Source organism: Coregonus lavaretus (assembly GCF_964263955.1).
Source record: "Coregonus lavaretus genome assembly, contig: HAP1_SCAFFOLD_2698, whole genome shotgun sequence".
NCBI classification, from domain to species: domain Eukaryota; kingdom Metazoa; phylum Chordata; class Actinopteri; order Salmoniformes; family Salmonidae; genus Coregonus; species Coregonus lavaretus.
In genome coordinates this window covers 40,156-56,078 of record NW_028159480.1, presented here as the reverse complement: position 1 = coordinate 56,078, position 15,923 = coordinate 40,156, and positions in this window count along the sequence as shown.

The following is a 15,923-nucleotide window of genomic DNA, read 5'->3' as shown; positions in this document are numbered from 1 at the left end:
GTCATTTAGCTAAATATGATCACTCAAGGAGCTGCACACTGATGCATTAGGAATAATTACTGGCTTATAGATACATTCACTCCCCATTCAGTGAAATCTCTTTAAGATCGTTTTTAAACAGAAATGTCACCCTGTTATGTGACTGGTTATCTTAGGTTAAAATATATATATAACCTCTCATATCCAATTATGCAACAATAACATTGTAGTCATTTTTGTCACTACCATAAAAGTGATTTGTAAATTGAAAAGTGCAGAAAATATGATTCAGATGTTTTTTTCTCCCATCCAAGCGTGATTTCTGTTAGGCTATAGATTGGCTATAGATTTGCTATAGCCTATTAATTGTGATCAAGCAAAAATAAATAGGATGCCCAATTATGGTGTTTTGTTTGGTCGCACTGTACTCTTTGTAAGGCTATTTTCTTTCTCTCCATTATCTTTTCCGTCTCGGTGGTCGGGTGGGGTTTGAGTCTATCGCCTCTGGTTGCCGCCACTCCACGGTAACGACGGGAGAACCACAGATGTTTTACAAACTGTGGGAGAACCCTTATGGGGAGAACTGCAGTAGGGTCTTTATACACGTTCCGGGGCAGCTTCAACTGGTACTTATATTTTGCAGATTCCGGGGCTGGTCCGCTTTCTCTCGATGTAATCTGATCCCGTGCAAGTGTCTTGGAACCATCATCAGCTTTCACAATTCTGAAAGGGAGGTGACTTGAGCGACCGAAGAACATACGTTGAATTCAGCAGGTAAGATAGTGTGGCCTTCATTTATCTACAAAGACATTTTAGATTTATCATTACCGGTGTGTCGAAAAGAAAGGTGCTTTTTGGTCCATTATTCCTAGAGCATCTTTTGAAGAGAGCAGACAGCAGCCATGGGATAGGCTGATCATCTGCAACTAACGTTAGCTAATTCACCAATATGTATTTTTAACTGCCTGCTCGACACACTTTTAATGCGGGTAAATGTGTCTAATTATCCAATAAATTCTGCATTCTCCTTTGCTTAAATGCTGGGAATATAAACCTAATCTGAACAAATCTATTGCAAAAATTGTATCTTTAAGTTATGGTGTTATATGGAGAAATACATTCTGTGGCCACATCTACCTCAGATGTTGTCATAATCGTAGCAGGCTGTGCGATAAAGTAGCCTAGCCACTGAAAATATTTTGTTGACTTGTGTAATTGTAAGGTGATCTATGCCCTCTCTCTCTCTCTCTCTCTCTCCCTCTCTCTCCCTCTCTCTCCCTCTCTCTCCCTCTCTCTCTCTTACACACACACACACACACAGAGACCATGTGAATTTCAGATCACAACTGGTCCAAAAATAATTTAATCTCCCCCTTGACTGTATGTGAGATTCATTGTAATTGTGTAATTACATTACAGCATAATACAGAATTGACATGATATAACAGTTATGATCGAAAGCTTGGATTTCCCCTGATCTCTATGTGTTGGCTAGGAGGTTATAGAGTGCCTAATGAATAGGTGAAACACTCTTACCAGAAATGATTGTACTGGACTCCTTTGAAAAACAGATTTAATTGCAATTGTTACAGTAGGCTATGCTGTAGTTGTGCAGTAACCATAAATAGTTGTTACAATACTACTGTCATAGTCTGTCGTGACAGCTAGCTGATTTGGTTGTGGGTTCAGAGAATACCACTGTCATAACACAAGTGTTCATGCAAATGGGAAAACCGACTTGTTTTGTAATCTCTCTCTTGTCATTATGACAGGGTTATTGTTATTTGTTTATTGGTCTTATCATCATAACATAGAGAGGAAATGCCAGGTGCCACTTTAAAAGCTGAGTTTCATCATCATCTTACCAATACATAAACACACACCTGTCCTGCACCACACACGCACACACACACACACACACATGCACACACACCAGCGCCACAAAATGGACTGCTAATGAGAACTGTCTGCTTTTGATGCTCTTAGGGTTGATTTCCTTTGTCTGTTGTGTACCACTCTGTTCCAGAGCTAGCCATACAAGAGGACAGAACAGACAGCCCACTCACTGTAATTATTTTTGGTGTATTGTTCTATAGAAACTCAAGGAGACATGTCAGGGTTTCTAAGCTCAGTGGAGTCAACTCGTGTCCGGTCTGTCTGATGCTGTTGCATATTGATAGAAATATATTTGAAAGCCTACATAAAAGCAAGCCCAACTAAATCTGAAATTGGCCTTTAAATTAGACAAAACCATGTTCTGATTACATGTTGATTGTCCTTTAATCAGGCTTGGTACAAATTATAACTGCTTCAAGACTGTAGAATTGAAAGATGACACACAGATGACAGCTTGATGACAGCATGTTTCACATTTTTGGCTTAGGGGCTTGATGCCAGTCTTAGCTCAATACATGTTTTATTCATATACACTATGTATACAAAAGTATGTGGACACCACTTCAAATTAGTGGATTTGCTGACAGGTGTCTAAAATCGAGCACAGAGCCATGCAGTCTCCATAGACAAACATTGGCAGTAGAATTGCCTTACTGAAAAACTCAGTGACTTTCAACGTGGCACCGTCATAGGATCCCACCTTTCCAACAAGTCAGTTCGTCAAATTTCTGCCCTGCTAGAGCTGCCCCGGTCAATTGTAAGTGCTGTTATTGTGAAGTGGAAATGTCTAGGAGCAACAACGGCTCAGCCGTTAAGTGGTAGGCCACACAAGCTCACCGAACGGGACCGCCGAGTGCTGAAACGCCTAGTGCATAAAAATCGTCTGTCCTCGGTTGCAACACTCACTACCGAGTTCCAAACTGTCTCTGGAAGCAACGTCAGCATAAGAACTGTTAGTCGGGAGCTTCATGAAATGGGTTTCCATGACCGCGCAGCCGCACACAATCCTAAAATTACCATGCGCAATGCCAAGCGTCGGCTGGAGTGGTGTAAAACTGGACTCTGGAGCAGTGGAAACACGTTCTCTGGAGTGAGGAATCACACTTCACCATCTGGCAGTCTGACGGACGAATCTGGGTTTGGTGAATGCCAGGAGAACGCTACCTGCCCGAATGCATAGTGCCAACTGTAAAGTTTGGTGGAGGAGGAATAATGGTCTGGGGCTGTTTTTCATGGTTCGGGCTAGGCCCCTTAGTTCTAGTGAAGGGAAATCTTAACGCTACAGCATACAATGACATTCTAGACGATTCTGTGCTTCCAACTTTGTGGCAACAGTTTGGGGAAGGCCCTTTCCTGTTTCAGCATGACAATGCCCCCATGCACAAAGCGAGGTCCATACAGAAATGAATTGTCGAGATCGGTGTGGAAGACCTTGACTGGCCTGCACAGAGCCCTGACCTCAACCCCATCGAACACCATTGGGATGAATTGGAACGCAGACTGCGGGCCTTATCGCCCAACGTCAGTGCCTGACCTCACTAATGCTCTTGTGGCTGAATGGAAGCAATTCCCCACAGCAATGTTCCAACATCTAGTGGAAAGCCTTCCCAGAAGAGTGGAGGCTGTTATAGCAGCAAAGGGGGGACCAACTCCATATTAATGTCCCATGATTTTGGAATGAGATGTTCAACGAGCAGGTGTCCACATACTTTTGGTCGTCTAGTGTATCTTGTTTCAGGATGACTGTAAATTAGAATACAGTAACATGATGACTGATTTTGAAGATGAAAAAATACCAACGTTTTTGGGGTTGTTTTACATAATACCCACTGCGCACACACTGGTTGAATCAATGTTGTTTCCACATAATTTCAATGTAATTATGTTGAACCAATGTGGAACAGACATTGCATTGACGTCTGTGCCCAGTGGGTAGTCTCAAATCATGAGCAAGTTCATCACCAAATTACATTTCAACTTCATTGTGATGTTACATTCATATTTGGAAATTCCACTTAGGAAATGGCCATTCTGTCCTAGATTAGTCTGGTTTAAAAAGGGCCCCCTGGGGAGCCTGGGGAAGGTGTGCAGCTCTGGAGGCACCTTGGTCCCCAGCAGGTGGGCTCACTCCACGCTCCACGTTCTGGCTGGCTGGCGCCTGGCGGCCTGCCTTCTCCTGACCCTCTCCCCTCTCCCAGCCGTCAGAGAGGGTGCTCCTCTGCTCGTTCCTGTTTTATGTGTGCCACAGGAGCTGAAGGACAAACACTGTGTCGCAGCAGCCTGCTGAGATCCTATTCATGCAGCAGCAGGAGAATCCTAAATTGGACTCTTGCGGATGAGAGAGAGCCAAGAGAGAGGTTGTTCATGGGGATCTTGTTTCCTTTCTGCTCAAGCTGACTAAGGTGATGATTATAACGACTTTGACAAGCGAATCTGCCAAGGCTAGGCTTGATCTCTGCTTTTTCAGATAAATGGCTATTACCTTATTTACAGCAGTACACTGTACACTTTATCAAGATAAGATAATTATATTCTGCTATGGTCCTGTGAATGACAGAAGCAAGCGATGTCTTCATAGTAGCCTAATTCAAATGTTATGTTTGAACAGAACCGTTTTCACCTCAAAAGCTACTGTCACACATAGCTGTTTATGATATATGATGTGTCCTTTCATTTATTTGCAAGCCAGTCATGTAGGCTACTGATGTCCAAGGACAGTCAGTTGCCCTCTGGCAGTGGGTTGTGTCCAAGATAAGATGTGTTGAAGGTTGGAGAACTCTCTCTACTGCCTCTTGTGGTGTTTCTAGACAAGTCTCTCAGCCTGCCGCGCTCCCAAGGAAATCAGTTTGACAGTTGATTAATGTAGGAATTCGTTTGAGAGTTTACAATTAGCACCCCAGTTATTGCATGGTATTACTTCCTGGAACATTAGTGTATTTTTGTAGCAGTACAAATGGAAACCTTTTATCAGTAGCTTTTCTATTTTAAGATAATGAAAATGTCATATGCTATCTCAAAATATAAAAAAATATGGTTCAGGAGTAATTTGGATAAAACAGGCTTTGTAATCAGATTTTTAGATAGCAATCCAGGTGAACCGTTTTCATGATTTGTAACTTGGCTCAGAAAGTAGCAAAAAATATGTTTTATATAAGACACACAGACATCTCTGTATGAAATATGTCTGTGAGCTGATGTTTAAACCGGTGGTAATGTTCCTTTAGTGCAGGATGTTAACCTGCAGGAGAGCTGTCAGCCGTGTGCTATCACTGTGTTATGAGAGATGTGGCTGTGAATTTGGGATGAGGAGAGTATAATCAGAGGCTACTCTTTGATCTCATGGCATTGGGACAGCTTTTTATACTTTAAAACATCCCTTTGTGGCAATATTTATTTCCTTCTTTCAGTATAGCTTAACTGTTTAGGGGGAATCCATCACCACTTTGTGTAGTGTAGTTGCTTGTCCACAGTTAAAATGCTCTGGAATTTAGTGGGATTGGTGTGGGTGTTCACTTTCCATTGTGGTTGTAGTATGTCATCAGGACGTGTATGTTGAAAAGGGGATTTGCATGTTTTCTATAAGTCGTGAATCACAGGGACAAGCTGTGTGATTACAATCTTTCATGTTTTAAATTTTGCATTTTTTTGCTGGGGAACTCAGCCAACATCCAGCTCACCCTTAGTCATTTATGCTGTGATGGCTTCAGAATACTCTGCTCATCTTCCTTCACTAAAGTGACATAACATTTTACATTTTAGTCATTTAGCAGACGCTCTTATCCAGAGTTAGCGAGTGCATACATTTTCCATACTGGCCCCCCGTGGGAATCGAACCCACAACCCTGGCGTTGCAAGCGCCATGCTCTACCAACTGAGCTACACGGCACACAACAAACTCTCCATCTCAGTCTAATGCTAAAAGAGAAGAGAGAAATACAACTTTGGAACATCATTAAAGAACTCAAAGTAGGATTATTTCCATCTTTGATCAGAATCGTTCATTCAAAAACTGAAGCTTGCGGCTATATATTTGTCTTTGAGGCACTGCTGTTCATTAATATAAAAGCAAAGTTAAAAACAGCAAGTCATCAGGCGTTTGAAATGCTCTAGTGATTAGTGAATGATGATGGCAGCCACCATTATGCCCTGCTAGGAACACTAGGTAATTAGCAGGGCCACCTGACCTACCTGCTGTGGAGGGATGGGAGGGACGCCGGTTACATATTTTTAGACACTGCGTTTACCCTTCCTTACACACTAAGTGTTCAGTTAGCACAGTCTAGTCTAATGAATGATGGGACTCGTCAAGGGGAAATCATTTCTCGGTCCACATAGAGGTTTGATTGTTCAATCAAAGTCATAGCAGGAAGGATGACTTACTACCAAGTCGTGATACCTGAGACTATAGGTATTTCTCCCCCCAGATCTTTTACTTTGTGTTGAGGATGGAGAGGGCCCAAGGCAGTCAAGGCAGGCTTGGTTAGTGGCATATTGATTCAGCACCCATCTCGTTGATAATTTGTAGCAATCATTCTTCAAAACCTGATGCCTTCTTTAAAGTGTGCTGTTTATCTGCAGGGATGAGAAATGAGGAGCGCTCTGATATTCAGCCTTTTGAGGGTTTCATAGATAGGGTGGAAAGCCTTTTGATGTGAGCTGAGCAGTTTTCTGGCAGAGGGAAAACACAGAGAGCCAGCCCTCCTGCATGTGAATAACTCCCACAGTGTGTGTGACTCATATCTGTCTCTAGTAGAGAGCATGTTCCTCCTCAAACTCCTGCTCCTCTATCAATAACCACTTTACACTGCTTGCCTGCCACGGTTATTTCCCTTCCGTCTGTTGTTGGCGTCACACTGAACGTAATCACACCCACCTACTCTCCCCGACCCGCCGGCCGAGTGTGAAAGTATGAACAGAGGGTGCTGCTGGAGGAGAGTGGTCTGTCTTGTCAGTGACCTCTAGCCCTGGTGGATGACCCAGATGAAATGGTTTTCAGCTATGAGAGATGTGGATGTCTGACAGTCCTCATTGGGTCATATAGGCTTTGCTGAGTGTGCTGAATGATGCTGAGACATTTACTTTAGTTTGGCTACCTGGAAATGGCACTTTAATCTTTAGAGCAATAAGGGTATGCTATACAGCTGGAGAGAGTCACACACTGTATGGACTGAGAATGTAGATGAGTGTATGTATGTATGCTATGTATTGTAAGAATTTGAAACCCTTACTAGATATAATATTAAAGAATTGGTTCACTATTTCTGAAGTACATTTCCATTTTTATGTTAATGTATTGCTATAGAAGGGTGCAGCCACTTCTTTTTTCAATTCCACTTGTTTTTGGGAAACTTACCCCAGCCATGATAGACTTCCTAATTGCTCGTTGTGCAGTGTGGGGGCGTCCAAAAAACATCAACAACAGCTCCTAAAACACCCAAATACTGTACGTCCTTTTAGACATTATCCGCAATGCTATATTCCATTTTGTGTGACTTGAACTGTTTCCCCTACACAGCTGTGCCATTCTCCATGAAGCCTGCTGCTAGACTGGACAGAGAGTTATTGCTTGAGTTGCAACAAAATAAGAAAAATATAACATGCGATAAAGTTCGGAATGACACAATTTAATGTGTACAACATCTAAAGACCTGCATCACTATAGCGTGTCCGTTTCTAAAAGGATGTATTTGGGTGGTTTTGGAGCTTTTGTTCATGTTTTTTCAACTCCCCCACAATGCACAATGAGCAATGAGAAAGTATATTGTGGCTGGAGTAAGTTTCTCAAAAACAAGTGAAATCGCAAACAAAGTGTCTGCACACTTCTATAACATACCGTTTACATCAGAAATAGAGATTTACTTAACCAGTAGTGAACCACTCATTTAACTCCATTTGACATGTTGTTAACTACAGTACATTATAGGGCTGGCACAATTATTGTATAACTGTGTAACCGACGGTTATGGATGAAGACCACCATGATTTTTGACCGCGTCACAACCGTAGTACATTATATTATTTGCTGGTTTTATTGCCAAGTATATCTGTGTAATGTAGGCGGAACGAATGCTTCTGTTGAATTATCTGAGCTTTAAGGAGCCCTGATTCAAATCTGTAGACATTATGTCAATGGCGAGCTGGTGTCTCTCAGAATCAGTGAGGTGATATCTGTATGTCATTTCCAGATCCCAGGACATTAGCATTTAAATGAACTAAACCCAATTACACTTTCAGAGGCTGAATGAAGCCACCTTTGGAAAAAATAAAAATTGGCAACAAAAAAACCTTGAAACCCCTAGAGAAAGCCCCATTCACGCCTGTATAAATCATGGGTGGCCCTAAGAAAGCTTATTAACACCCCAAGAGGGAGGCAAGGAGAATTCTCCTGTGCCTTTTCAAATACCTTCAATTGAGCAAAGCGTGGAACTAAAAGCATGCAGACCGACAATCCATATTACTCTTTCATCTCAGTTCGATTATTTCTTTTGTAAATAGCCTAGAGAGGCATCATTTATCATTAGTAGTGACGGCAGATTTATGACAAGTGTGAGAAAAACTTTAGCTGCTGCATACATTTAGTCTGAAAGACCCTGTTATCTACATACTCTTGTTTCTCATAGTAGTTAGTATGTCTGTCTGCTTCTATTTGTCCTTGTGAATATGTAGGCCTGCAGTATGTAGTAGGCTTAAGCTTAGGCTGCTACATTGTGTGTAGGAGGGCATAGTGAGGCTGCAGGTGTGTGTGTGTGACCTTGCTATACCTATTACCAGTCGTCCTGTGCATTGCTGCAGTGTTGTGGTTCAACAAAGCCCACCTTCGTCTTTGTGTGCTTCCTACGTTATGTCATTATTACTACTTTGGCTCGACTGTATTCAGTGGGCCTGCTCATTAGCCACTGTGTTTCTGGGAGGATTGCATGACATTAGCATTTTAAATGTAGAGGAGAGAGGGCTTCGGCTATCTGCTACAATGCACTGCTTACTGGCCACACAGCTGGATTGCTTTCTCTCTCTCTGCAAGAGAAGGATATTAGAATGGAAAACAACCATTTCTACAGCAGTCATGAAAACATTGACTTATTTTAAGTTGTGATTTAACATGATACATTTCACTGCAAAGGCTAGCCTGCAATTGAATCGTATGTGTATTTAAAAAATGTTCTTTTATTTATTCTGGTCGACATGTTGTTGTTGTAGCTCTTGTATCTTGGCAGTTTGAGACATTTCAGATGATGGTTAATCAATGCCATGATGGATTTAATTTAGAAACAGCAGCTGAGGGAGTTTGATCTATGGCATACTCTGGAAAAGCTCCAACAGCTTCTGCATGACAGAGAGAGAGAGATAGAGAGACAGAGAAAGAAAGAGATGTCAAACGAGCTATCACTTCCACTGTTACAAGCAGGCAACCTCTCCACCGCGCAAATTGAGTTAGCCTAATAAAACAATCCCCATAAAAATCTGTCAGTTTAAGCTAGAAATACACTACCGGTCAAAAGTTTTAGAACACCTACTCATTCAAGGGTTTTTCTTTATTTTTACTATTTTTTACATTGTAGAATAATAGTGAAGACATCAAAAGTATGAAATAACACACATGGAATCAAGTAGTAACCAACAAATTGTTAAACAAATCAAAATATATTTTATATTTGAGATTCTTCAAATAGCCACCCTTTGCCTTGATGACAGCTTTGCACACTCTTGGCATTCTCTCAACCAGCTTCACCTGGAATGCTTTTCCAACAGTCTTGAAGGAGTTCCCACATATGCTGAGCACTTGTTGGCTGCTTTTCCTTCACTCTGTGGTCCGACTAATCCCAAACCATCTCAATTTGGTTGAGGTCGTGGGATTGTGGAGGCCAGGTCATCTGATGCAGCACTCCATCACTCTCCTTTTTGTTAAAATAGCCCTTACACAGCCTGGAGTTGTGTTGGGTCATTGTCCAGTTGAAAAACAAATGATAGTCCCACTAAGCCCAAACCAGATGGGATGGCGAATTGCTGCTGAATGCTGTGGTAGCCATGCTGGTTAAGTGTGCCTTGAATTCTAAATAAATCACTGACAGTGTCACCAGCAAAGCACCCCCACACCATAACACCTCCTCCTCCATGCTTTACGGTGGGAACTACACATGCGGATATCATCCACACCGCGTCTCACAAAGACACAGCGGTTGGAACCAAAAATCTCAAATTTGGACTCCAGACCAAAGGACACATTTCCACCGGTCTAATGTCCATTGCTCGTGTTTCTTTGCCCAAGCAAGTCTCTTCTTCTTACTGGTGTCCTTTAGTAGTGGTTTCTTTGCAGCAATTCAACCATGAAGGCCTGATTCACACAGTTTCCTCTGAACAGTTGATGTTGAGACGGGTCTGTTACTTGAACTCTGTATAGCATTTATTTGGGCTGCAATTTCTGAGGCTGGTAACTCTAATGAACTTATCCTCTGCAGCAGAGGTAACTCTGGGTCTTCCATTCCTGTGGTGGTCCTCATGAGAGTCACATTAATAATATGCATGTCAATCTCTCCTGGCTCAAAGTGGAGGAGAGATGGACTTCATCACTGCTTGTGTTTGTGAGAGGTGTTGACATGTTGAAAGCACCGAGCTGTCTGTTTGAACGACTGGCACACAGCTCAGACACCCATGCATACCCCACAAGACATGCCACCAGAGGTCTCTTCACAGTCCCCAAGTCCAGAACAGACTATGGGAGGCGCACAGTACTACATAGAGCCATGACTACATGGTACTCTATTCCACATCAGGTAACTGATGCAAGCAGTAGAATCAGATTTAAAAAAAGAAGATAAAAATACACCTTATGGAACAGCAGGGACTGTGAAGCAACACAAACATAGGAACAGACACATGCATACACACACATGATAACATACGCTCTTTACACACACACGTACACATGGATTTTGTGTTGTAGATATGTGGTAGTGGAGTAGGGGCCTGAGGAAATTTGTTATGAATGTATTGTAATGTTTTTGGCAGCAGCAAATGGGGATCCATAATAAATACAAATACAAATACAAATACATTTATGACAGAATGACCGACTCAAGAAAACGGGAGGCAGCAGGACATCCCGACTTCTCCGCTGTAGGAGCTCCTACAGCATGACTCGTGCCTGGAGCACCTCGGGACTGCCATGGAAGAGGTGATCCGGACCGTACGCCAACTGCAGGCTACACCTCTACCTTCCCAGCTCCTCACGGTCGTTCCAGCCACCCCACCACCATCTACATCACCCGGTCCGATCAGCAACGTCCACCTGCCCCTCCCCGAGCTGTTTGATGGCACCCCAGCTCACTGTAGGGGGTTTCTCCTGCAGTGTGACCTCCACCTTGCACGTCATGCTGGGACGGCCTCCGAGAGGGACAAGGTGGCCTTGGTGATTTCAGTGCTGAGAGGCCGGGCTCTGGAGTGTGCGCACACCGTGTGGGAGAGGGACGGTCCAGAAGTACAGTCCTATGAGCGCTTCACCCAACTCTTCCGTGCAGTTTTCGACTACCCAACAGAGGGCCGAGAGGGAGGTGAGCGTCTCCTCCATCTGCGCCAGGGGTCCAGGACAGTGTCTGAGTTCGCTCTGGATTTCCGGATGGTGGCTGCGTCCACTGGCTGGAAAGACCAGGTCCTGTTGACGGTTTTCCGCAGTGGGCTACAGGCGGACGTCCAGACCGAGCTGGCCTGTCGCGATGAGGACCTCACGCTGGACCAGCTCATCGCCATGGCCATCCGCCTGGATTATCTCCAGGAATCTCCAGTGAGACTGAGCCCATGGAGGTGGGCACAACAGACCTTCCCCCAGAGGAACGTCAACGCCGCCGTCAACAGGGTCTCTGCTCCTACTGCGGGGAGTCGGACCACCCCTGGAACACCTGTCCCAGAAGGAGAACCAGGCGAGGAAGCGACAGGCCGAGGAGCGCTCCTGCACCTTCACAGGTAGGTGTGGACGTGCCTTGCTCCTCTCTGTCCACCCAGCCCGTCCTCCTCCCTGTCACCTTCCCGGACTATCCTGGTCCCCCACTGAGTCCTGCCCTAGTGGACTCAGGTGCCTTATCATTACGCATCCCTCTAGTCCCTTTACAACCCCCTATCCCAGTTCATGCCCTAGACAACCGTCCCCTAGGAACAGGACTGGTGAGCCAGACCACGATTCTCATTTCCCTCACAGTTGGATCACAACTACCATGAAAGCATCACATTCCTCATCTTAGACTCTCCTGCACACCCCATAGTTTTAAGTCTCCCCTGGTTACAGTTGCATAACCCCAGTATATCGTGGACAGAGAGGAGGTTGTTGGGTTGGTCGCAGGAGTGTCAGGGGAGGTGTCTCTCGGTGTCTATCTGTGCTACCTCCTTGGAAAGTCCGGACCAGACCACCCACGTCCATATCCCGGAGGAATACCAGGACCTACAGGTGGCTTTTTCGAAGACTCGTGCCACGTGCCTGCCCCCTCATCGCCCATGGGACTGCACTATCGACCTACTGCCTGGTTCTACCCTCCTGCGGGGGCACATCTACTCTCTCTCGCATGCAGAGACCGAAGCCATGGAGGTCTACATCCAGGAGGCGCTGGCCCAAGGATTCCTCCGTCCGTCCACTTCTCCGGCCTCTTCCAGCTTCTTTTTCGTGAAGAAGAAGGACGGAGGTCTCCGCCCCTGTATCGATTACCGGAGAGGGCGATGAATGGAAGACCGCCTTCAGCACCAGCACCGGGCACTACGAATACAGGGTAATGCCCTACGGCCTGACAAATGCACCCTCTGTGTTCCAATCCTTAATTAATGAGGTGTTTAGAAACATGTTGGAGCGCTCTGTAGTGGTGTACATAGACGACATCTTGGTGTACTCCACTACACGCGAGCAGCATGTCTCTCATGTCAGGTTTGTTTAGGAGAGGCTGAAATGGCATCACCTGTACACCAAGGCGGAGAAGTGCCTTTTCTTCTAGCAGGCGGTCTCCTTCCTGGGCTATCGGATATCCACCGTGGGAGTGGAGATGGAAGAACGGCGGGTCAGTGCAGTACGGTCGTGGCCTGTTCCCGCCAACATCAAGGCGGTGCAGTGCTTCCTAGGGTTTGCCAACTATTTCAGCCGCTTCATTAGGGGTTTCAGCACAATGGTGTCCCCTCTCACCTCCCTCCTGAAGGGAGGTCCTCGACAGCTGCGCTGGACTGGGGAGGCCAACGAAGCCTTTCGTGTGCTCAAGGAACGGTTTACGAACGCACCGGTTCTCGCTCACCCTGACCCGTCTCTGCCCTTCATTGTGGAGGTGGACGCCTCCGAGGTTGGAGTAGGGGCTGTTCTCTCCCAACGTACTGGATCGCCGCCTAAACTCCATCCATGCGCCTTCTACTCACGGAAGCTGTCTCTCACAGAAAGGAATTACAACGTGGGGGATCGTGAGTTGTTGGCCGTCAAGAAGGCGCTGAAGGCATGGCGGCACTGGTTGGAGGGTGCTCAACACCCATTCCTTGTCTGGACGGACAACCGGAACCTAGAGTACATTCGAGCAGCGTAGAGGCTGAACCCGCGTCAGGCCAGGTGGGCCCTATTCTTCACCAGGTTTGACTTTACCCTCTCCTACCGGCTGGGATCTAAGAACGTTAAGGCCGATGCGTTGTCCCGGGTGCATGACACAGAGGATCGGAGGGAGGAAGTGACACCCATTATTCCCCTGTCCCGCATTGTGGCTCCTGTCGTGTGGAATGTGGACGTGGACATCCGTTGAGCCCTGCGACAGGAGCCCTCACCTGCCCACCTGCCCACTGTCCCGGGACCGTCTCCTCGCCTGGGTACACACAGCACCTGTGTCGGGGCTCCCGGGTATAGCCCGTGCTATCGACTGTCTCTCCGCCAAGTACTGGTGACCCACCTTGGCCCGGGACGTCCGGGTTTACGTCTCTTCCTGCTTCACCTGCGCACAGAGCAAGACACTGAGACACCTTCCCTATGGCAAACTCCACAACGACCCTGGTCCCATCTCTTAGTGGACTTTGTCACAGACCTTCCCCCCTCGGAGGGGCACACCACCATCCTGGTCGTTGTGGACCGGTTTTCCAAAGCCTGTCGTTTGATTCCTCTGCCTGGTCTCCCTACGGCCATGCAGACCGCGGAGGCTCTCTTCTCTCACGTCTTCCGGCACAGCGGATCCCGGAGGACATCGTGTCTGACCGTGGTCCTCAGTTCACCTCCCGTGTCTGGAAGGCCTTCATGGAACGACTGGGGATCACGGTCAGCCTCACCTCTGGGTACCGTCCCCAATCAAATGGGCAGGTGGAAAGGGTAAATCAGGAACTGGGTAGGTACCTTCGTAGTTACTGTCAGGACCGGCCGGAGGAGTGGGCTGCGTTTCTGCCTCGGGCAGAATACGCACAAAAATCCCTCCGTCGCTCCTCCACTAACCTTACACCCTTTCAGTGTGTTCTAGGCTATCAGCCGGCCCTTGCACCAGAGTCAGATCGAGGCTCCTGCGGTGGACGATTGGTTCCAGCGCCGAGGAGGAATGGAACACAGCGCACACCCGTCTCCAGCGCGTCGTCCTTCGGCAGAAGGCGCAGGCCGATCGTCACTGCAGTGTGGCCCCGGTCTTTCACCCCGGTTACAGGGTCTGGCTTTCTACGAAGGACCTGCCCCTCCGCCTGCCCTGCCGGAAGCTGAGCCCGCAGTTTGTGGGGCCGTTCAAAGTCCTGAAGAGAATCAATGAGGTGACGTACAGATTACAGCTCCCCGTCAATTACCGTATCTCACCCTCATTTCATGTATCTCTCCTCAGGCCGGTGGCAGCTGGTCGCTTGGCTAGTGCTGGACCCCACGACGCACCTCCCCCTCCCTTGGACGTCAAGGGAGCCCCGGTGTACTCTGTCAGCAGCCTGTTGGACTCAAGGCGTTGTGGGGGGTCTCTCCAGTACCTGGTCGACTGGGAGGGGTATGGTCCTGAAGAGCGGTGTTGGGTTCCGGCGCGGGACGTCCTGGACCGTTCTGTCATTCGGGATTTCCACAGGCGTCGTCCCGACCGATCCGCACCGCATCTCCGGGGTCGTCCCCAAGGTCTAGCTGCTGCTGAACCTGCTGATGGCTAACGCCCTTCACTCATCAACCCCGTACTTGTCTCGTCATCATTACACACACCTGCTTCTAATCCCCACTCTATCACTGTATACAGTGGGGGAAAAAAGTATTTAGTCAGCGACCAATTGTGCAAGTTCTCCCACTTAAAAAGATGAGAGAGGCCTGTAATTTTCATCATAGGTACACATCAACTATGACAGACAAATTGAGATTTTTTTTTCCAGAAAATCACATTGTAGGATTTTTAATGAATTTATTTGCAAATTATGGTGGAAAATAAGTATTTGGTCACCTACAAACAAGCAAGATTTCTGGCTCTCACAGACCTGTAACTTCTTCTTTAAGAGGCTCCTCTGTCCTCCACTCGTTACCTGTATTAATGGCACCTGTTTGAACTTGTTATCAGTATAAAAGACACCTGTCCACAACCTCAAACAGTCACACTCCAAACTCCACTATGGCCAAGACCAAAGAGCTGTCAAAGGACACCAGAAACAAAATTGTAGACCTGCACCAGGCTGGGAAGACTGAATCTGCAATAGGTAAGCAGCTTGGTTTGAAGAAATCAACTGTGGGAGCAATTATTAGGAAATGGAAGACATACAAGACCACTGATAATCTCCCTCGATCTGGGGCTCCACGCAAGATCTCACCCCGTGGGGTCAAAATGATCACAAGAACGGTGAGCAAAAATCCCAGAACCACACGGGGGGACCTAGTGAATGACTTGCAGAGAGCTGGGACCAAAGTAACAAAGCCTACCATCAGTAACACACTACGCCGCCAGGGACTCAAATCCTGCAGTGCCAGACGTGTCCCCCTGCTTAAGCCAGTACATGTCCAGGCCCGTCTGAAGTTTGCTAGAGTGCATTTGGATGATCCAGAAGAGGATTGGGAGAATGTCATATGGTCAGATGAAACCAAAATATAACTTTTTGGTAAAAACTCAACTCGTCGT